At 42.0% G+C, this 24,518-nt stretch overlaps 1 protein-coding gene across 1 annotated transcript in view; it reads left to right on the forward strand.

Annotated features, from left to right (window-relative positions):
• Positions 1-9,410: 9,410 nt before the first annotated feature.
• Positions 9,411-24,518, forward strand: part of LOC124716972 (ankyrin repeat domain-containing protein 65-like) — a 32,707-nt gene continuing 17,599 nt past the window's right edge. The window contains exon 1 of the mRNA XM_047243575.1: positions 9,411-9,489. The gene's annotated coding sequence lies outside the window, so the exon portion shown is untranslated. The remainder of the gene's footprint in view (positions 9,490-24,518) is intronic.

Raw genomic sequence — 24,518 nt, forward strand, 5'->3', positions numbered from 1 at the left:
AATAGGGGTAATGCTGGAGTAGGTTTAATAATGAATAGGAAAATAGGAATGCGGGTAAGCTACTACAAACAGCATAGTGAACGCATTATTGTGGCCAAGATAGATACGAAGCCCACACCTACTACAGTAGTACAAGTTTATATGCCAACTAGCTCTGCAGATGACGAAGACATTGAAGAAATGTATGATGAAATAAAAGAAATTATTCAGATTGTGAAGGGAGACGAAAATTTAATAGTCATGGGTGACTGGAATTCGAGTGTAGGAAAAGGGAGAGAAGGAAACATAGTAGGTGAATATGGATTGGGGGACAGAAATGAAAGAGGAAGCCGCCTGGTAGAATTTTGCACAGAGCACAACATTATCATAACTAACACTTGGTTTAAGAATCATGAAAGAAGGTTGTATACATGGAAGAACCCTGGAGATACTAAAAGGTATCAGATAGATTATATAATGGTAAGACAGAGATTTAGGAACCAGGTTTTAAATTGTAAGACATTTCCAGGGGCAGATGTGGACTCTGACCACAATCTATTGGTTATGACCTGTAGATTAAAACTGAAGAAACTGCAAAAAGGTGGGAATTTAAGGAGATGGGACCTGGATAAACTGAAAGAACCAGAGGTGGTACAGAGATTCAGGGAGAGCATAAGGGAGCAATTGACAGGAATGGGGGAAAGAAATACAGTAGAAGAAGAATGGGTAGCTTTGAGGGATGAAGTAGTGAAGGCAGCAGAGGATCAAGTAGGTAAAAAGACGAGGGCTAGTAGAAATCCTTGGGTAACAGAAGAAATATTGAATTTAATTGATGAAAGGAGAAAATATAAAAATGCAGTAAGTGAAACAGGCAAAAAGGAATACAAACGTCTCAAAAATGAGATCGACAGGAAGTGCAAAATGGCTAAGCAGGGATGGCTAGAGGACAAATGTAAGGATGTAGAGGCCTATCTAACTAGGGGTAATATAGATACCGCCTACAGGAAAATTAAAGAGACCTTTGGAGATAAGAGAACGACTTGTATGAATATCAAGAGCTCAGATGGAAACCCAGTTCTAAGCAAAGAAGGGAAAGCAGAAAGGTGGAAGGAGTATATAGAGGGTCTATACAAGGGCGATGTACTTGAGGACAATATTATGGAAATGGAAGAGGATGTAGATGAAGATGATATGGGAGATATGATACTGCGTGAAGAGTTTGACAGAGCACTGAAAGACCTGAGTCGAAACAAAGCCCCCAGAGTAGACAATATTCCATTGGAACTACTGACGGCCGTGGGAGAGCCAGTCCTGACAAAACTCTACCATCTGGTGAGGAAGATGTATGAGACAGGCGAAATACCCTCAGACTTCAAGAAGAATATAATAATTCCAATCCCAAAGAAAGCAGGTGTTGACAGATGTGAAAATTACCGAACTATCAGCTTAATAAGTCACAGCTGCAAAATACTAACACGAATTCTTTACAGACGAATGGAAAAACTAGTAGAAGCCAACCTCGGGGAAGATCAGTTTGGATTCCGTAGAAACACTGGAACACGTGAGGCAATACTGACCTTACGACTTATCTTAGAAGAAAGATTAAGGAAAGGCAAACCTACGTTTCTAGCATTTGTAGACTTAGAGAAAGCTTTTGACAATGTTGACTGGAATACTCTCTTTCAAATTCTAAAGGTGGCAGGGGTAAAATACAGGGAGCGAAAGGCTATTTACAATTTGTACAGAAACCAGATGGCAGTTATAAGAGTCGAGGGACATGAAAGGGAAGCAGTGGTTGGGAAGGGAGTAAGACAGGGTTGTAGCCTCTCCCCGATGTCGTTCAATCTGTATATTGAGCAAGCAGTAAAGGAAACAAAAGAAAAATTCGGAGTAGGTATTAAAATTCATGGAGAAGAAATAAAAACTTTGAGGTTCGCCGATGACATTGTAATTCTGTCCGAGACAGCAAAGGACTTGGAAGAGCAGTTGAATGGAATGGACAGTGTCTTGAAAGGAGGGTATAAGACGAACATCAACAAAAGCAAAACAAGGATAATGGAATGTAGCCTAATTAAGTCGGGTGATGCTGAGGGAATTAGATTAGGAAATGAGGCACTTAAAGTAGTAAAGGAGTTTTGCTATTTGGGGAGCAAAATAACTGATAATGGTCGAAGTAGAGAGGATATAAAATGTAGACTGGCAATGGCAAGGAAAGCGTTTCTGAAGAAGAGAAATTTGTTAACATCCAGTATTGATTTAAGTGTCAGGAAGTCATTTCTGAAAGTATTTGTATGGAGTGTAGCCATGTATGGAAGTGAAACATGGACGATAAATAGTTTGGACAAGAAGAGAATAGAAGCTTTCGAAATGTGGTGCTACAGAAGAATGCTGAAGATTAGATGGGTAGATCACATAACTAATGAGGAAGTATTGAATAGGATTGGGGAGAAGAGAAGTTTGTGGCACAACTTGACCAGAAGAAGGGATCGGTTGGTAGGACATGTTCTGAGGCATCAAGGGATCACCAATTTAGTATTGGAGGGCAGCGTGGAGGGTAAAAATCGTAGAGGGAGACCAAGAGATGAATACACTAAGCAGATTCAGAAGGATGTAGGTTGCAGTAGGTACTGGGAGATGAAAAAGCTTGCACAGGATAGAGTAGCATGGAGAGCTGCATCAAACCAGTCTCAGGACTGAAGACCACAACAACAACAACAACACCAAGATGAGTGAGTTAGACCTGAATATTGGGGGAGAGTAGCTGTTTTTTTTTTTTTTTTGGCTAATTATCTCGGTTTTTGCATTTGTTACCATCTATTTATTTGGTGAACAATGGCGAATTTTGAGCTGAGAAATGTGTTAAAGGGTAGGTTTTGCAAGGGAAATGACTCCCTTGGTGAACGTAAGAAAATAAAGAGTTGAAGGACGGTGAACGAAGGTGAATTTTGAGTGAATTTGAGCTGAAAATTGGGTTACAGTAGGATAATTCTGTAGGTTTTGGGTAATTAGCTCGGCTTCTGGCGAAACCGAAGGTTGGGCCAGGAAGTGAGCTAGTGAGCCAGAACTTGAAGAATTATCCTACTTACTGCTTGTGGCACAAAACGCTGGACTTCATATTGAACATGCCTTGCGCCAGCCTCACGACAGGAAACGGTGTCATTTTGCTTGTTATGCGGTTTTTGGCCTCAGTACATATAAAAACTCATTTTTCCCATGCGATGTGGTACGGCTCTGCCTTGGTAGATGGGCTTACTTAACTAATAGTACCATAACTGTTGACCTCCGAACTTGTGCGGTTATGCACATGGAACAGTGTGGATGGTGTAACGTGCTTTCAAACCATGGCCGTCGTATTGCAATTCATCTGTCGTTTGTAGCGGAACCCATTTGCGTTTAAACGATCACAACATCATGCACTGGTAAAATTGTCGTTAGGCTTATTTTGTTCCATGACGTTTCCCCCAGTACCAATGACATGTTGTTCAAATTGGATGCCATTCTGAGCAGTGGTTCTCTTTCTACATCGTTTTGAAGCTGGAATTATGGACGCCTTGTGTATTCAGAGTCGGCCGCACACCGGTTCCCCAAGCCAATGAAGTTGAGCTCTGTCAGGGTTGCCTAGCACTTGGATGGATCACCGTCTTGGTCTGCCGAGCGCTGTCGGCAAGCGGGGTACACTCAAAATCATGAAAACTGTGCCGAGAATACTTAATTTGAGGCATTACTTCTCACCACGGACATTGGTGCATTACTTTCTGGGAAACCCTCGTATTTGAAAGCATACACTGAGGTGACAAGAATCGTGGGATATCTCCTGATATCGTGTCAGATTTCCTTTTGCCCCGTGTAGTGCAACAGCTCGATGTGGAATGGACTCAACAAGTCGTTAGAAGTCCCCTGCAGAAATACTGAGCCATGCCGTCCATAATAGTGAAGGTGTTGCCGGTGCAGCAGTTTGTACACGAACTGACCTCTCGATGAGGTCCCATGAATGTTCGATGGCATCCATTTCTACAGATCTTGCTGGCCAAACCATTCGCTCAGGATTACCCAGAATGTTCCGCAAACCAAATACGATTAGCTGCGTCCTGGTGACATGATATAGTTGTTTGGGAACATAAAGTCCATGAAGAGCAGGAAGTGGTCATTAAGCAGCCAAACATAACAATTTCCAGTCAATGATCGATCCAGCTGGGGATGACCCAGACAGCCCACACCATTATGGAGTCACCACCGGCTTTCAGAGTCCCTTTTTGATAAGTTAGATCCATAGCTTCGTGGGGTTTGCGCCACACTCGAACCCTACAATCAGTTCTTACCCTCTCAGATCAGGGCTCATCTGACCAGGTCACGGTTTTCGAGTCGTGTAGGATCCTACTTATACGGTACGAGCCCACAGACCCTATGCTGATTCTTTCCGCCATTTTGCGTATCGGTTCGTTACGCGAGCGCGCCGAACGGTCTTGTTTTCGGAACAGAGCCCCAACATTATTCCGTACACTTTTCTAAAACGATGCCGAACGGTCCTAGCGAACCGAAACGCTGTTCTCAGTTCTCCTGGCGCCATCTAATGAAAAGCAATCCGCCTCAGATCCGCGCATGCGCACTGCGGCACCTCAGCGCCACAAAGAGGCTAGCAGACGACACAGGCACGCCATTCTTCACAGTACCGAAAAGTGTGGTTAGAGTACGTAATACTGTTCAAATTTCGCTGACCACGGGCTACGGCCGAAAACAATACTACGAATGCTAAACATTACATATGTATTGTTTGAAGTCTTCTGAGTGAGCGGGCCAAGTTTCCGCCATTTCCGACAGATAGCGCAACTGCAGGACCGTTTCAAAATGGCGCCTGTAGGTGATGTACGTTACAAGCCATTACTGAATTTCCCACTGCAGAGAAAGAAATTGTGAGGAATATTCAAAAACGCTTGTGCAAAGTCTATGGAGCATCTGCTGTCGACAGCAGTACAGTTAGTCACTGGGCACGGAGTGTGAGGTCATCAGAAGGCGTTTCGGCGGAGCTCCACGATTTGCAGCGGTCGGGGAGACCATCCACGGCTGTTGCACCTGACATGTTGCAGCGAGCTGATGTAGCCATTTGCGAGGACAGACGCATTCGTAGGAAACACTTTAAGGAGGATGGGGAGGTGATTCCCACAGTGAAGCACTGGCTCCACCACCGGGACAAGGGTTTGTACCGACAGGGCATAGACGTCCTTGTTTCTCCTTGGAGGAATGCCATAGAACGGGATGAAATTACGTGGGAAGACGATATGTGTAGATAAAACACCATTCTTTAGTGTGTATAAATCTCATTATGTTAAATAAAGAATTGTTGAAGAAAAAATGCAGCGCATTACTTTCTGGGTAACAGTCATACAACGGGTGATTCTAATGTTGTTGATGGAACAACAAGAATGTGAAGTGCAAGATAGGCAAATAGTGCAGTTTCTAGGCGTAAGCTGATAGCTTGTAGAAAATAAATTGATGGTAAATCACATTGAGACAAAGTTTTTACAGTTTCAAAAGCGCAATTCAACTAAAACTGGCTTAGTGATTACACAGACAGGGCATGTGATTAGCTAGTCTCGTAAGCGTAAATTCCTAGCTATTCAGATAGCTTGTTATTGAAAACCCATATTCACGAATATGTTCAAAAAAACTGAATTCTGCTATGTTTACCATTAGAAGAGTATGTGCAATAAGTCAGAGCTCAACTCGAAAATTAGTTTAGTATGCTTATTTTCATTTACTTACCACATACGACATGAACAAAGGGCATTTTTGGACCACTAACGGGCAGTTGGAGTAATATGTCGACCCTTGTTCAGGAGTCTGGGAACTCCGACATTGGCCTCACAATACATGTTTTCTTTAATGGTGTTTGTTGTTAACAAAACGAGCTTATTTCCAAGAATAAGCAGTTTTGATTCAGTTAATAGTAGGCAGAGATCCAGTTGTAAGTAAGCTGTTTAGGTTTTTATGTTGGTAACGCCACGTAGTGCTCTGTATGAAAATTACTGACTGTGCTGTGTGTAGTCTGTGGCTGGTTGGCATTGTTGGAATATTTGCTATTGTAGTTTTGGGCAGTTGGATGTGAACAGCGCGTAGCGTTGCGCAGTTGGAGGTGAGCCGCCAGCAGTGGTGGATGTGGGGAGAGAGATGCTAGGGTTTTGCCAGTGGACGATCTGGACGTGTGTCTGTCAGAAAAGTGAAATTTGTAAGACTGGATGTCAAGAACTGATATATATATATATATATATATATATATATATATATATATATATATATATATATATATATATATAATGACTTTTGAACACTGTTAAGGGAAATACATTGTTTGTTCTCCATCAAAATCTTTCATTTGCTAACTATACCTACCAGTAGTTAGTGCCTGCAGTAGTTAGAATCTTTTATTTAGCTGGCAGTATAGGCGCTCGCTGTATTGAAGTAGTTTGAGTAACGAAGATTTTTGTGACGTAAGTGATTCATGAAGGGTATAGGTTATTGTTAGTCAGGGCCATTCTTTTGTAGGGATTATTTAAAGTCAGATTGCGTTCTGGTAAAAAAAAAGTATTGTGTGTCAGTTTACTATTGATCAGAATAAGTAAAGAGAGAAATGTCTGAGTACGTTTAGTTATGCTCAGCTGTTTGAAAATCAAATAACGTAGAGGTTTTCCAGCCCTGTCATTTATAAATTTTTGTACGGGGATGCTTCACATTCTGCATTTGCATCGCACCTCTAAGACTCTTGTACAGAAAAGTGTGCAGTATTCTGCTACACGCGTTTTCAGTAAGATACCCTAAGATTTAAAAAATCTTAGCACTACTATCATTTCCAAGTCTAAAATGAAGATTTCCTCATGTCTCCAATGGCTCACTCATTCTATTCTGTCGGAGAAAACGGGGAAAATTTACGAGGTCCGTCTGTTGTATTGTTAATTATGCTACCGCATACCCAGCAGCTTGACATTATTCGAGTGAATTTTAATTTATCTATTATTAATTTTTCTTACATTAATTTTCATATACTGGCCCATTCGATGACCCTGCTCCTCAGTTTGTTACAACCGAGCTACGGGTCTAAAATGACAACGAGTTCAGCTAACAGGAAAAAATAAATGGTCTTGGTTAAGGCGAAAATTTTCGCATATGGACCCAACAGATGGAGACCTGTGTTTCCCTAGTCTCTCTCTCTCTTAGTCGTCTCTATGACAACTGCCAGCACTAGAGATGGGACAAACGATTATTTCGAAGTATCAGTTATAACAGTTACGGTTTTTTTTCGAGTTACTTTTAACAATTATTTATAACTGTCAGTTATTTTTACTACCGAATTCGCCAGTTAAATAAGTGAGCAGGTGGAAACCTTCAGTTTAGTTTGCCGGTATGATTAAAACCTTCAGGAACGTCGTCTGAATCGTGCCATAACATTAGCCACTTAACTATCCATTACATTTCAGCTGATGTTTGAAGGGTTATTGGTGTTTCATGTTACGTTTAGGTAGGTTATCGGTCGCTTTCAGAAATTGATTCTCGAAGCTGCTACAGAATCTGTACATTTTGCCACAGAACTATCCAAGGTGAAATGTTAAAGACGGTCTTTTGCAAGTGTGAACTAATGTGTGAGCTGAATACGGTAGGCAAAATTCGAAGATTAATCTGGTACTTCTTCACTCACCGCATTAAGTGTAGGGCGATGAAACACAACTCAAAAATGAACTTAACATCACAGACTCCTTTACACCAGTGCAACATATTCCGTTTAAGAAAAGTGAGAGCGTGGTATTAAAGTTTTACGCGAGATTTGAAAAACTGCTCGATTACTGCAAAATTTCTTCGGTTACCGAAAAGGTTTAATTTTTTTTTTTTTTTTTAGTGTTAGATGGACTAATTACGTTTCTCCAAGCCTGCAGATTAGACTTGGCCACTGTTTCTATGTTTCGATACAGTGTATCGATACGTGGAACTGTTTCAGTGTTTCGGAACGGCTGTGGTTCACTGTTTGGAAACAGTGGTGTTTCATTCCGTCCCTGTCTCGGATGACCGGACCAGATTCGATTTCGAGCCAGACACAGAAACTGTATCGTTGTTTCAAAATAAGGCTGTTTCAGTCCACCTGTGCTTGGAACGGACTAATTGTATCGAAACAGTGATGTTTCATTCCGCTCTGTGTCGGACGAGATTCGAGGTCGGCACAGGTACTGAAACACAACATACCACTTCATGAAACACTTTCAAGAGTGTCGAAATCTTTTTGACAAGCAATAGCATGAAGCTTAAGATATCCGAAAATAAAGCTTCGTTTCTAGCTGACTCTCCTATTCCGAAATGGCGTAACATCTGCTTTATAAACACTAACCAAACAATAAAACAACGCATATTATTCACATTCAAAATAATAAATATGTGAAAATCATCCAGTTAAATTAAACTTTTTTTATAACATACGCTTCTCTGTTCATGTACAGTAATAATATTAAGTAACGCAAGTAAGCCTACAACATTTTGAATAAAAAAAGGCGTAAAGTGAAAGTTATTAGACATATACATAAATTTGATGTAGGTATAATTGCAAGCAATCTGTTTGACATATCACTGATAGTGTAATGGTGAACGGGAAGGGCTGGGAAGCATGGTGAATTTATAGTAACGGTTCGAAACACCTTGCAAGACAAAATTTTTTTCTGTTGTATTTTGTTATTTATTCGAATTATTTGGCGTTATTTGTGAGTCTGTGGTCACTGTGCCTATTATCCACAATGATTCCCTTTGTGTGCATGGAAATTAGCAGGATGGGTATATTACCCATACTAACGGAATGTGGGAATCCCAGTAGCATATCCGTTGTTCCTGCAGTTTGCTCCCACCTCCAGTTCCGTTCGTGGTGGTTCTTGTCTTCAGCTATGGCTGTCCTCAGCCAATTGAAAAGTATGAAAGTCACACGACACGAAAGCAGCGCATTTGCTGCAGGAAATACGAAACTGCCAAGACGCCTAAGTGATAGTTTAATACTTTCTGCGACATGATTAGCGCTCTCCCACCTCATTTGTGTTTATATGGACATACTCATACAGTAGACATTCAAGATGATAAAATGTGTAGGTTTATTAGATTACAAAACAGAAATTGTTTCACTGTTTCGAAACAGCGTATCGAAACATTACATTGTACTGTTTCATTCGTTCCGAAACAGTTACGTGTTTCAGTTTGTCCATCTCTACTGCAGATCCACCAGATAAGGCGTGTGTCAGTGATACTAAAGGAAGGTAAGGGCCTGCAACTGTCTCACGCAATACGCGTCCTCATTACTCGCAATGTGTCGACAGCTAAACGTTGGTTATTCAGTTGGTAACACTGCGTAAGGGACTTCCCGTCACACCCGATCGGCCTTGAGTCAAACTGTGACGCGAAAATATATCAGTCTGCGACCAGCTGACGGCGAGTGCATGCAGGTCTGACTCCTCCTCCGCGGATTGTGTTCTTAATTCAGTCGTAAAGCAGGTAGGTCTTATGTTTTGTGTTTGTAAATGTCAGCTGGCCGTTAGTTTGTTTAGAGGAACCGAGAAAAGAGCGATGCTGTGGGTACTTACGTCCACAGAGCACGGGACATTAGAAGGAAGTGCCCCTATCAAATCCTGAAACTACCATACAAGGTTAACTTCACAGCGGATTCGCTTAGCCGCTTAACATGGATGCTAGGATGGTTTCTTCACACAGGTCTCAACAGATTTTCTACCTCAAGACATGTGCTTCACAGCAGGGAAAAACGAGCAAGTGCATTTACCGTCGCCATGCACAAACTGACGTTTTATTTTCGTTCTTTGTTCGTGATTTAATAAATTAAATTATCAATTGGCAAGTAAAATGTTATTTCGTGTTATTCACTTGTGTTGCGGAAACGACCAACACAAGAACTACAGGCAAAATTTATCTTTAACTTAGCCATAAAATTTTGCCATTAATAAAAATGTAGAATTACAGATAATCTCAAGGCTTACTTTACTATATTTTCAAAATAGCAGCGGCCCACAGTGTACCTGGAAACAGTTCGTGGGTTCAGTTCTCTGACTGCATAATATTGCGTTAACTCAGTCGATCTTAAAGTTAAAAAAGACGATCGGACTTCGAAGCAAAGGAAAGTGATTGCACGTTGTATTGTAATTAATGGCTGAAAAGTAATGTATCTGAACTTGGCAAGTAAAGTTAATTCCGATACCATACGAAAAGCTTCCGTATTTAAATATTTCATCTTTGTTTCACTGTTATGAACTTTTCTCTTTATAACAACTCACATGACTTAGCAATCTCGACGGCAAAGGAAAATCAGTTGAGAAACACTCTAATAGCGAGACAATACAGCAATGGCCGATTTCGCCACTGACTCGTCTTCATACAATCCGTAATGCATGAGGATCTTTGTCTTCTTCGTTCTCATTACACAGATACTAGTACAATGTTTATAATGATCACTGGTTTTCCGCAGACAACAAATATCTTACACATTAATTATTATTTCACTTCTTGCGTACTTGACGCTTTCATGACGACATTAATAATTTCAATAAAAAGGAAAGGAAAATTCCTTTAATTTTGGCTGTAACGCTAGATGCTCATGGTGTTTTATAGAGTCCATGTTTACTAGACTTTTTCCCTTTGAATGGTCGTTCCTGACAGATCAGAATACTGACCATTCCTCCTTGAACGCCCTGTTTACATATATACGTTCTACGACTTCTAAACTGATTTACCCCGCTAACTGAAGGAGTACTTACAGTTTAAAATAGACTCAGAATCACATTGCAACCTGCAATTTTTCACGTTACGAAATCATCGCTGGACATGACGCAAGCGGCAAGTTACGGGACAAGTCCTGGGATCAAACGGGGATGGAACCCTACTCATTAGAGTTCGCAGCCTGTTAAACTCACTGTGATGGTTCGTAAGCATTACAAACATACGAAAATGTTTCGCACTGTGTGACATGAATAGTTCTATCATCACAGCTGATACTGCTCAGCAGTGTTATAGCGTTTTTTATTTGCAGCTGGCGTGCGAAATGTTCGGTATTGGGAATGTTCTCTCCACAGTATCGTTTGTCTAGTACTTGTGCAATAATTTGAAGTGTACTTTAAAATATAGTAGGTCATTGTATACGATACATCATAATGTGTTACTACCATTCCATGCCTGGACGATTAATAACTTAAAATAAGGTAGCCGTACTCGGCACGGTAGATAGAATGAGAGCGAAGGTAGCATGACTTTTTTGCAGTCACAGTGTGTCACCATAGATAACATGACCTTTTCATTCCCTCACGCACACAAACACACACTTGTTTAAATTTGAAGATCGTAAATGTTAGTTTAATTCCTCAAATGATTACAAAGGTACTTTCTAAAACTCTGTGAAAATTGTAAGTTGTCTTCAATTTTATGGTTTCCGGCCAGTGGCGGATGCATATGGGGGTCGCCCCCTCCCCCCCCCCCTTGCGTTGCCGCCCCCATTTCCACCCACGCCGCCGACGCCAGTCAGCCCGCACGCTAATCCGTTCGTTTCTTTCGTCAGTCGACTCGAATGAATCGAGTTATCGAGTAGTTGTACTTTCCTAAGCAGCACCCCCGTATTTTATACGTTTCTGTCTGGGACATAGGCAGTTAACACATACCCACGAGAAAAGACGCGACGATTCTAGTGATCTCGACACTTTATTCTGTCTGGCATATGTGTCTTATACATGTGTATAATCAGTTTAAATAAAACTTTCTTAAACTTTGCATGTGACTTAACTAGTTTTTATTACGGTAAACGTAAAGGTAGCTCAAGATATCTCTAACGCCCCCTTCTTGAGGTTTTTCTGTATCCACCACTCTTTCCGGCAAAAAACAAAGTGCGAGAATGTTGCGCTGTTGTTGCACATCGGCGAGTGTAAACGTTTTTCTGTTGTATCAACAGTATCTGCTGGAACTAGGGACTACTGGATTTAAAATGACGCTTAGTTCACATACCTATTGTCAACTGGATCACATAGTGTTCGTTCTGTAGACCGTTAGTGAAAAGCTTGTTGAAGGTGTGGAAAACGTCAGAAAAACAATTCATAACATGTGTTAACGCCGGCCGCTGTGGCCGAGTGGTTCTGGACGCTTCAGTCCGGAACCGCGCTGCTGCTACGGTCGCAGGTTCGAATCGTGCCTCGGGCATGGATGGGTGTGATGTCCTTAGGTCAGTTACGTTCAAGTAGTTCTAAGTCTAGGCGACTGATAACCTCAGATGTTAAATCCCATAGTGCTTAGAGCCATTTGGACCATTTTTTGAATATGTGTTTACAAAAGAAGTGCTGTGCTAATGTTCCCTTCACAGACTAATGAAATGACCATCAATATTCTTTAAGTGATGTTCTGTAGCGCAGCCTGAAGCCTGGGCCAGGCTGAGAGGTGACGGTTTAGTTGTGACTTACGGAGCGAGCGATAGTATTATGTTTGTGGTCAGATGTTTGAACGTGGGACTCGCTAGGTGTTACACAGTGGATTATTGTCCGAATTTTCACAGGCTAACGAAGAGCGGGAAATGGACAAATGAGGTATCAAATTGACGAGTCTGAATTCTGATTGAGTAGAGAAAAACAAAGAAATTGAAACTAATCGGGAAAAGACTGAAAAATTGTTGATTTGAGGGGAAAGTGAAATATTTCGCGAGTAGCTGCTGCTAGCTATGTGAATGAAGTATCAAACAATATCAACTCACAGCATAAATTGAAACTGTTCTGTTTTCTCTTTTCGGCGGCGGTGGCCGAGCGGTTCTAGGCGCTTCAGTTCGGAACCGCGCGACTGCTATGGTCGCAGGATCGAATCCTGTCTCGGGCATGGAAGTGTGTGATGTCCTTAGGTCCTTAGGTTTAAGTAGTTCTAAGCTCTAGGGGACTGATGACGTCAGTTGGTAAGTCCTGTAGTGCTCTGAGCCATTTTTTTGTTTTCTCTTGATCTGCACGGTGTTAATGATAACAGAATGCCGATCGGTATTTAAACATACTATATTTCATGCTTTCTGAAAAAGGTTTGAAAATAAAATATGTTCAAAAAACAGTTAACCGTTTTGTGAAATGATATGTCTAAAGGAAAGAAATAAAACAGATTATAGAAAGATTTGACGTGCCTTTGCATGATGCTCGAAATCGTGTACAGTAAATAAGGTTTCAATTAAGAATTTAAAGTTGATTGTTTAACTTAGAATTTTAAAGAGTACTAGAGGATATTTGTCTGGTGGATTTTCGCTGAGTGGTCTCCTTACGTCATTAATGTACGAGAATCTCAGCTGCAGTACATGACTTTGAGGATCACGGAATGGCGCGTCGGAAGTTTCTCTGATCTATTTTATTTCGTACTTTTAGACAAAACGTTTCGAAGATATTTCAAAGTCTTTCATATACAGTGTGCATTCCGATTAAACCTCTTTTCGCACTGTAGTCTCATATTTCGATATTTTTAATACGCCTGTAAGCTTTCATAACAAGCAAGTACGCCACGTGTTCGCGTGCATGTCTGGTTAATTTCTCGGTTTTTATTTTCCCAATTTTTTTCGTGCCGTGTTTGACGTCATACAATAGTCTTCTGTGGAGGCTCATATAAGAGCCGTTATAATGACGTCATCGGTGCATCGGCGCAATATCGCGTTGCTGCGTCAGCCAGCTGCCGCTTCAGGTTCCAACTTGCTCGCTGGCTGGCCGGAGCGCTTTATCAGTGCTCTAATTATACGCGCGCCAGAGCGACTCGTTCGTGTAACTGTGCCGTTGTTTTGCAGTTTTTGCGATGTATACGTAACTGTGTTGACCTTCCACCTCTGCTATACTTACTTTGTGCGACACACTCGCGTTGACTGTGTTTTTAATGACGGTATAACTCACTCCCGTCTGTATGAGAAAACTCTGGTCTTACTGGTGTGTTCATATCCGTGAAAAAGTGTTGTAACGGCAGTGTACAAAGAATTTATATCACGAGATGCCACTAAACAACTGATCAATTTGCATGTTTACTGGTAGACAATATTTGCATTATACCGGCTCACAAATGTCGTGTGGGTCGCAGTTATCGTAATGTGTTAATGCGGAACAGACTTACGCTAGAAAAGATTAATTTCTGGTGCTTCTTCACTCACCGCATTAAGTGTAGGGCGATGAAACACAACTCAAAAATGAACTTAACATCACAGACTCCTTTACACCAGTGCAACATATTCCGTTTAAGAAAAGTGAGAGCGTGGTAGTAAAGTTTTACGTGAGATTTGAAAAACTGCTCGATATCTGCAAAATTTCTTCTGTTACCGAAAGTTTTTTTTGTGTTAGATGGACTAATTACGTTTCTCAAAGCCTGCAGATTAGACTTGGCCACTGTTTCTATGTTTCGATACAGTGTATCGATACGTGGAACTGTTTCAGTGTTTCGGAACGGCTGTGGTTCACTGTTTCGAAACAGTGTTGTTTCATTCCGCCCCTGTCTCGGATAACCGGACCAGATTCGATTTCGAGCCAGACACAGAAACTGTATCGTTGTTTCAAAATAAGGCTGTTTCAGTCCACCTGTGCTTAGAACGGACTAATTGTATCGAAACAGTGATGTTTCATTCCCATCTGTGTCGGACGAGATTCGGGGTCGGCACAGGTACTGAAACACAACATACCACTTCATGAAACACTTTCAAGAGTGTCGAAATCTTTTGGCAAGCAATAGCATGAAGCTTAAGATATCCGCAAATAAAGCTTCGTTTCTAGCGGACTCTCCTATTCCGAAATGGCGTAACATCTGCTTTATAAACACCAACCAAACAATAAAACAACGCATATTATTCACATTCAAAATAATAAATATGTGAAAATCATTCAGTTAAATTACACTTTTTATATAACATACGGTTCTCTGTTCATGTATAGTAATCATATTAAGAAACGCAAGTAAACCTACAACATTTCGAATAAAACAAGGCTCACAAATGTGAAGTGTGGGACGCAGTTATCGTAATGTGTTAATGCGGAACAGACTGACGCTAGAAAAAAAGTAGTTCCAGTTTTGGCCAACAGGTGCAACTTTAGCGCTGTGAATGCAAGCAGACGTTTAGAAACGTTTCCGTACGTGACGGATTAGCAGTGGGATGTGGGGAGAAAAGGTCAAACAAGTGAGAAAGCCATAATGTTGATTTTATTTTTAACAGCCGTTTACGCAGTTTGTTCAACATAAGCACGACGAGATGCCGCACCCGTAGGACGACGTTATCAACAGTTGTTCGCAGCGGCTCCGATCGAATGTGAGCAACGTGTTCTTGTAAACTGGGCTTCAGGTGAAGTAGAGATCGAAAGTTGCAACGAAACTACTATTGCTGCGTTACGTGGGGAAGACAGTGAAATTTTTCTGGGGCGAAAATTTTCAAAAACAGAAGTCAACAAGTCATTTGTGGGTCGGAAAAGTCATCATGGAAAAACGTGCGCTCTGGAGTTCCCCAAGGCTCCGTCCTTGGTCCATTACTCTTTTCACTGTACATTAATGATATTTCTTTAGTGATTCACTCCTGCAACTACCATCTATATGCCGACGACATCCAACTGTACATAAGTGCAAGCCCCAAGAACATTGCTGACGCAGTAGCGAGTATGAACGCAGATCTTTGCTCTGTTTCTCGGTGGGCACAGAACCTAGGTCTGAAACTAAACCCCAAGAAATCCCAGGTCATACTTATATCTCATCCAAAGTTAATCAGTCGGTACTTTCGCGAAACAGTCCCTCAAATACTCCTCAATGGTACCCAACTACCATACCAAAAAACAGTAAAAGACCTTGGAATAATCTTGGATGAACACCTAAACTGGGAAGAACAAACAGTCACAGCTTGCCGGAAATCGCTCTCCTCCCTACATGCAATTCAAAAATTTAGAAAAATATTTCCAACCCATGTTAAACAAAAATTAGTCCAAACACTAGTCTTACCTAATCTTTACTACTGTGATGTAGTTCAACATGGCACAAATAATGAAAATTCGAGATGCCTAGAGCTAGTGATGAATGCTTGTGTTAGATACGTATGCAACATACGGTTGTATGATCATATCAGTCCTTCATACTCCCAGCTAGGTTGGATACGCCCACATAAGGCACGCGATCTCCACACGATGTGCTTACTTCATCGATTTCTTAGCCACTGGTGCCCCCAATACTTATCTTCTCACATTAAACACCTATCATCATTCCACAACCGCAACACCAGATCGGATACGTCTAGCATCTTGGCTGTACCTTTACATAACACAAAATCTTTCTCCGTGTCATTCTCCATCTCAGCCATACGACTATGGAACGCACTCCCCTGTGATCTGCGTCTTATCCAAAACCACTCAACATTCAAGAGGGAACTTAAGACTTACATATTAGGGACGGTATAGCCACCATTGTTGTGCCCCCCCCCCCCCTCATCTTTTTCTTTCTCCTCTCCATCACAGCTTCGAATTTTACCATTCTATTTCTCTTCCTCTAACCTATCTACCTCTTCTATATCTCTTTCACCCCATTCCATCGTCTTATGTCTCTGCTTGATGAGAATAACTCACAAGCTGCAAGAATATAACGAGAAAATTCCCAACTAGCAATAGGACTGACACTCATAAAAGAAAAATATGTTTACTTTCATATACATAGTCATTATTATTATTATTATTATCATTATTATTATTATTTTTATTATTCTTGATTGTTATAATTATCATTGTACTACTTTTATAATCTCTATTTTTTTTTCTTTAACATTAATACTGTATAACATGTTATATGTCCTAATTTTCTGTAGACACTGAAATTTGTTGAATCTGAGTATGCCTGGTTAGGTGTAAGAGAGGGCCTGAAGGCCCTAATCTTGCCAGGTAAAATAAATGCATAAATAAATAAATAAAAACATCGCAAAGAGATTATATGATTTAAACAAAAAAACTCTTAAATTTGTTATTATTATTGTGTTCCATAGACATCAAAAAACGTGTCATCATGGAGGTGTTTCTTACTGATCACATTGGCCTTCACCACTCAAAGAATTACTTTGAGACAAATGCAAATCTTTACTGCTAGAACAGTTTCCAAAACATTACACTTTAGTAATTAGTTCTGCAGTGACACTTATGTAGTTCAGTTGATTTCTTATACGTAACTTAGTTCGGTGTTATTCGGAATAATCTGCTTCCTGCTGCTGCTGCTGCTGGAGTAGTCGTTGCCTCGGTCCATTTCATCTGATAACTGGATGAAGTTACGTGAATTCCATGAAATAATCCAGGTACCAAGTCGTTTTTATGGTGGTTTATTTATGACAAGCCGCACCATTTCTTCTTAGTGCGAGCCCACTTCACATAACAGGCTACATAGTCAACATACTGTATTACAACAATTACATTATTGCACAGACGTGCGACACAGTGGTTGCGTCTCAAAACTGTCTCCAACTGTCCATTCTTGAGTGTTGTGCTCCTCCTATTTATACGTTTGTTAACAATCAAGTCAACAAAATTATAGTGTAAATTTATTAATTAACAATTAAAAGTTTAGCATTTTTGTGAGTAACTGTTCACAAATCCTCGCTTATTTTATGCTGCAACTGGCGAATACAATAGAAAAGACTTTTACATAGGGTATACATCATAATATATAAAATACTGAAAGATAACAATGCTAACCTAAATTTTCTTAAATTTGTTGTTCACAGCATTTGTAAATGCAAAATATTGCGAACATATATTAGACAAGCATGACCTACTAGTAACCAAATGGAATAATAAATTTTATGAGATTTAATGTACACTACTGGCCATTAAAATTGCTACACCACGAAGATGACGTGCTACAGACGGGAAATTTAACCGACAGGAAGAAGATGCTGTGATATGCAAATGACTAGCTTTCCAGAGCATTCACACAAGGTTGGCGCCGGTGGCGACACCTACAACGTGCTGACATGAGGAAAGTTTCCAACCGATTTCTCATACACAAACAGCAGTGGACCGCCGTTGCCTGGTGAAACGTTGTTGTGATGCCTCGTGTAAGGAGGAGAAATGCGTACAATTACGTTTCCGACTTTGACAAAGGTCGGATTGTAGCCTATCGCGATTGCGGTTTATCGTATCGCGACATTGCTGCTCGCGTTGGTCGAGATCCAATGACTGTTAGCAGAATATGGAATCGGTGGGTTCAGGAGGGTAATACGGAACGCCGGGCTAGATCCCAACGGCCTCGTATCACTAGCAGTCGAGATGACAGGCATCTTATACACATGGCTGTAACGGATCGTGCAGCCACGTCCCTATCCCTGAGTCAACAAATGGGGACGTTTGAAAGACAACAACCATCTGCACGAACAGTTCGACGACGTTTGCGTATCAAGGCTGCGGTTACCCTTGACGCAGCATCACAGACAGGAGCGCCTGCGATGGTGTACTCACCGACGAACCTGGGTGCACGAATGGCAAAACGTCTTTTTTCGGATGAATCCAGGTTCTGTTTACAGCATCATGATGGTCGCATCCGTGTTTGGCGACATCGCAGTGAACGCAGATTGGAAGCGTGTATTCGTCATCGCCATACTGGATTATCACCCGGCGTGATGGTATGGGGTGCCATTGGTTACACGTCTTGGTCACTTCTTGTTCGCATTGACGGCATTTTGAACAGTGGACGTTACATTTCAGGTGAGTTACAGCACGTGGCTCTACCCTTCATTCGATCCCTGTGAAACCCTACATTTCAGCAGGATAATGCACGAGCGCATGTTGCATGTCCAGTACGGGCCTTTCTGCAAACAGAAAGGATACAGAAAATGTTCGACTCCTGCCCTGGCCAGCACATTCTCGAGATCTCTCACCAATTGAAAACGTCTGGTCATTGGTGGCCAAGCAAGTAGCTCGTCACTATACACCAGTCACTACTCTTGATGAACTGTGGTATCGTGTTGAAGCTGCATGGGGAGCTGTACCTGTACACGCCATCCAAGCTCTGTTTGACTCAATGCCCAGGCGTATCAAGGCCGTTATTACGGCGAGAAGTGGTTGTTCTGGGTATTGATTTCTCAGGATCTATGCACCCAAATTGCGTGAAAATGTAATCACATGTCAGTTCTAGTATAATATATTTGTCCAATGAATACCCGTTTATCATCTGCATTTCTTCTTGGTGTAGCAATTTTAATTGCCAGTAGTGTATTACCGAAATCACTTATTAGATACCATTGGAATTACAGAACTTTGATAACCGGTATGTAAAAACAAAAGGGTTGTTTTATTTGAAAGTGTCCCTGCTGAACACGTTCTTTTGTTGTTCTTGTGGTCTTCAGTGTGTAGCACCACATTTCGAAAGCTTCTATTCTCTTCTTGTCCAAACTATTTATCGTCCATGTTTCACTGAAATCTATACTCGATGTTATCAAATTTCTCTTCTTCAGAAACGCTTTCCTTGCCATCTCCAGTCTACATTTTATATCTTCTCTACTTCGACCATCTTCAGTTATTTTGCTCCCCAAATAGCAAAACTCCTTTACTACTTTAAGTGTCTCATTTCCTAATCTAATTCCCTCAGCATCACCCGACTTAATTCGCCTACATTCCATTATCCTCGTTTGCTTTTGTTGATGTTCATCTTATATCCTCCTTTCAAGACACTGTCCATTCCTTTCAACTGCTCTTCCAAATCCTTTGCTGTGTCTGATAGAATTACAATGTCATCGGCAAACCTCAAAGTTTTTATTTCTTCTCCATGGGTTTTAATACCTACTCCGAATTTTTCTTTTGTTTCCTTTACTGCTTGCTCAATATACGGATTGAATAACCTCAGTACATTGCTCAAATGTTAACATTATATTCTCTAGGAATTAATGTAGAAGTACCGTCTTCCCGTTTTCAAAAATCCTTATCTGTTATCGAGAAACATCTGAAGAACATAGCTTTTGGGTACAAAAAACAAGTAGCAGATTCCAAGACGGCTATGCACGCCAAATGGGTGTAATTTTTCGTACATATTCCTAAGATGCCGCTCTAGAAAAACAATGAAAATTTTCTTGGTATCATTATCCACTACCATGATACAGAAGCTCGACGTTACGCTACTTGTACGTGTAAAACACACACGTAAAATCAGCTTTGTCGTGAAAACGTAGTTCATAAAGTGATGTAACACGGAGAAACATGCTGTTAACAGTCTCCGTTATCAGAAGGATTCTGGGAACCCTGTGCTGAAGTACTAAAGCAAATGCCAAATTTTTGTGTACGTAAAATCCGGTCTGAGAGTCTTCTATAAAGGAGTATATTTGCGATCTTTGTGCGCCGACATGTGCCTTTTTCCGCTGGTAATTACTGATCGAATTTAGAAATTTAAAATGCTTTTGTAATCTACTCATTAAGAAATACACTGAGGAGCCAAAGAAACTTGTACACCTGCCTAATGGCATGTAGGGCTCCCGCTAGAACCTAGAAGTGCCGTAACACGACGTGGCATCAACTCGACTAATGTCTGAGGTAGTGTTGGAGGGAACTGACACCATGAATCCTGCAGGGTTGCCCATAAACACGACGGGGTGGAGATCTCTTTTGAACAGCACATTGCAAGGCATCCCAGATATGCTCAATAACGTTTGGTGGCCAGCGGGAGCGTTTAAACTCAGAGGAGTGTTCCTGGAGCCACTCTGTAGCACTTATGGACATGTGGGATGTCGCATTGTCCTGCTGGAATCGCCCAAATCCGTCGGAATTCACAATGGACATGAAAGGATGCAGATGATCGGACAGGACGCTTACGTACGTGTCACCTGTCAGAGTGGTATCTAGATGTATCATAGGCCCCATATCACTCCAACTGTACACGCTCCAGACCATTACAGAGTCTCCACCAGCTTGAACAGTCCCCTGCTGAGATGCAAGGTCCATGGATTCACGTTCAATCCTGTCGATGCCGACCTCACACAGCCGTTCACCACGTGTCCTTGTGCGAGCGAGAATGCAGTGCTACACTTTTGGCGGCAAAGTTTGCTCGGCAGTGGAATCCTCCATGACTATATAACAGCACCTTTGGACTGCACTAGAATGCCCGCTAATTGACTGGCTAACGCTCGCGCGTGATAACTGTACAATCGCTGCGCCGCCACCCCGCTTGCGTCACACACCCTCCATACACGCGACGAACATAGCCTGTAAATACCTGGAAAATGACTCTTCATTTCAGACATTACAGTCATGCAGGTGTGTCCCAACTGACTTCTCCATGCTCACACAGCGAAACTCCAGAGCTCAGCTGTCGTTCGCGCAGCCGGCTGAGCCTGCTCCCTGGTCCGCTGACGTCAAGCACACCCCCATGGCCAGCGCGACAGGTAGGCGGCAGCGAGCGGCGCCTGAGGGTCCCGCCACAAACGGTGGGCCGCGCCCGCGAGCACTTAACGCTGGACACGATGGAACCTGTCGACCGCGTGCCGTACAAAGGATACGTTTGGCGCTAGAGTTTGACCGACAGTGGAATCCACCATGATCGTATAACAGCACGTTTGCCGTCGCGAGAACGCTCGCTAATTCACTCTTACCATCCCGCTATATTAAATAATTCCATTTACAATTTCATATACATATTCAAACGTGATCAACTCCCAAAGTTCAACTACTTTTCGAGTACCAGGATCCTGCTAGGAACCAGCGCCAAGTTTGAAATCTGCCAGTAAACAAAGCTCACTTGCGCTTCCGCCACCAACCTAAGAAAATTGTTTCAAACTAAGCCACCAGCACTCAACCTCTTCCTACACGTTTCTGGTAAACGGACTCACCCTGCACTATGTCCATGAATGGAGGAACGAATTTACTTTATTTAGGAATGGAGTATATGTATCATGCCGACATGTCCCACATCATACAGACCTGCAAAACACTCGTACATAACTCATTTATAATGTTCTACACACATGCTTGCTAATTGTAAACAAAAATAACTCATAGCACAGCCTACAGACATGCGAACCGCTCGTAAATAATGCAAAACATTTACCTCCAAATAGCCAAACAACTGCTAATTTTCGGAAATAATTTCAGTGCATAGGCTGATGGAAGGAGGAACGAGTGTACTTTATTTATTTGCAACATATCTTTTTGAAACTTTTACTTCTCATAGGTTTCGATATGTAAGGCTGACATAAGGAAGTTTCTGAACTCCAGTAGTGCACTACACTTGGCAACACAACCACACCCATCAAGATGTTCATTCCAATCCAGACCTGTAACTCCTCTACAGATAAATTTGTCCAGTTATTTCTCTACTCACTCACATTCTGACCAGATTGCCGTTATTGCGCAAAAACAGCTCAGACTGCGCTGTGCTGCTCGGGGAAGTAAGGAAGGGCTGCACTCTATTTATTTGGAGCCCATTTATTTAGTCGTGGAGTATGTTTTTGTCACAAAACACCCGCACTGATCGCAACTGTGGTCATCTGACACAGGCCACAAACACGTAAACAACTCCCAATTTCACCACACAATAGCAAACAGCTCTTAAATAATGCAGTACACAATATCAGCAGACGAGCTCTGTACTCTTAAACTCTCCAAATAAAGTACCGCACAGTGCACGGACATGCTCGCAAAAACAGTCCAACAGACGCGCCCAAACACCGCCAGCTGCCAAACCGACCAAAACGTCTCTGCTCGGCCTGCCCCATACATGACCTCAACACAGTCGCATTCGCACCTATCACCGGAGAAATTGATACCCCCCATGTGCCTTAGATTACGCTCCAAGGCAGGCCGCGCGCGCGTGCGGTCGGCGGGGAAGAAGATTACAGAGTCTCCACTCAAGTTCAGTTTCCAAGCGCTCGTGACAGCCAACACATGTGAAAGCTGCATTGTTCTTCTCATGTATACCGCCGGCGTCTCAGGTCTGGACCTGCCTTCACGTCTATTCGCAGAATTGCTCATAGCTCGTTGACACACTCGATTAACGCGGCCGGGAAAACATTTATTATTAGCATGCAACCGAGATGGTGACGAAAAACCAATCACTCTGATCTGCGTTGCAGGCGCGTGTAATCATTGTGAACAATCTATTTATTTTTTTCGAACAACTTATTTAACCATACATCACGCTATCACAAAACACCAATCCCAGAGGTGCCCTGGGGCATGTTGCACAGCCCACAGACACGCACACGATCATAATTTCAGTACACACTATAGCAAACTGCTACTAAATAATACGTCACACAGATGTGTAGATATGCTCAGTACTCGTAAACTATCCTAATAACGCATAGCAGAGCCTGCAGATCCGCTCGCAAAGTAATTCAACAGACGTGCGCAGGTACCCCCACTCTGCACCCTGCCCACAGGATCGTGGAGTCACCCATCCGTCTGATTTCAGACCTCACACAGCCCCTGCTCGGCTTCCGCAAGCGTGAGTTGACACGGTCAACGCGGTCGTCAGCGGTCAAAGCACACACATACGTCTGTCCATGACTGCGATCCCGTGCCGTGACCGCCGAACATGGGTAAAAGTCAACTTTATATCAACGTAGCATAATTCCAAAGCGCAGCCTCCATACGCTAGACACATCATAGCAGCACATGTCTTTACCTCCTATGACACTGTAGCACACTGCACATTGCTCCTCACACGAAATTACATGGCCCTTTAACTAAACATAACTACACATCCCTACTCTCGCCTCGTCGCGTGACCAGCCATCTAAAAACCTTCTCAATATTATTCTTACTTTACAACATTTTTTTTAAATAAGAGCTAATTTACACTTCCCACCACACCTAACCTCACACCCGTCCCACCATCAACATACGCAAACGTCCTCAACCCTATCTTGACAGTCATATATCACCCCACAAAGCATGCCTATCAATCAATTTACCATTCTCATCCCCTCTTTTCGAAGTACAAACATAGCCTCTATCTAAACACCAATCAACTCATCTTTCTCGCACTTTCAACAGTAAAATTAATTTTACACACACCCAGAAATACCAAACGCAATTAAAGAGTCAAACTTTTATACAGAGCATCAAGCAAGACCAATGTTGTACACCTCAAACTAGGTACAAGTACAACAGATCCTCAACACCGTGTCATCATCTTTATCCTCCACCATCAAACAAAAAGTCACGAACTCACCAATGCGATCCACCTCCAGTGCGGACAAACGGAATTCACAATACTCCTCCCGAATAACTCAAGAGAGCAACCATCCAAGAATTCCTAACAGCTCACCAAATCCAACACCTCAAACTACAAATGCCTATATGAACAAGATCATATTAAATACACACACGCTGCAGAAACCCCTTTAAACTTTGATCACCCATACTCTAAGCGAATGAGAAGCTGCCTCTGGCCCTTGTTCAAACGGTGTTTTCTAACACGCTTTTGCACACTGCCGAGCATTTCGTCTTTCTGCCGCGACTTCGAAGTCATTATCTGATTCTAAACAGACATTAACACGGACTGATGCACGGTCTCTCACAGGAAACTATACCTTGCACCTT

The sequence above is a fragment of the Schistocerca piceifrons genome, chromosome 9 (assembly GCF_021461385.2).
Source record: "Schistocerca piceifrons isolate TAMUIC-IGC-003096 chromosome 9, iqSchPice1.1, whole genome shotgun sequence".
Taxonomy (NCBI): Eukaryota; Metazoa; Arthropoda; class Insecta; order Orthoptera; family Acrididae; genus Schistocerca; species Schistocerca piceifrons.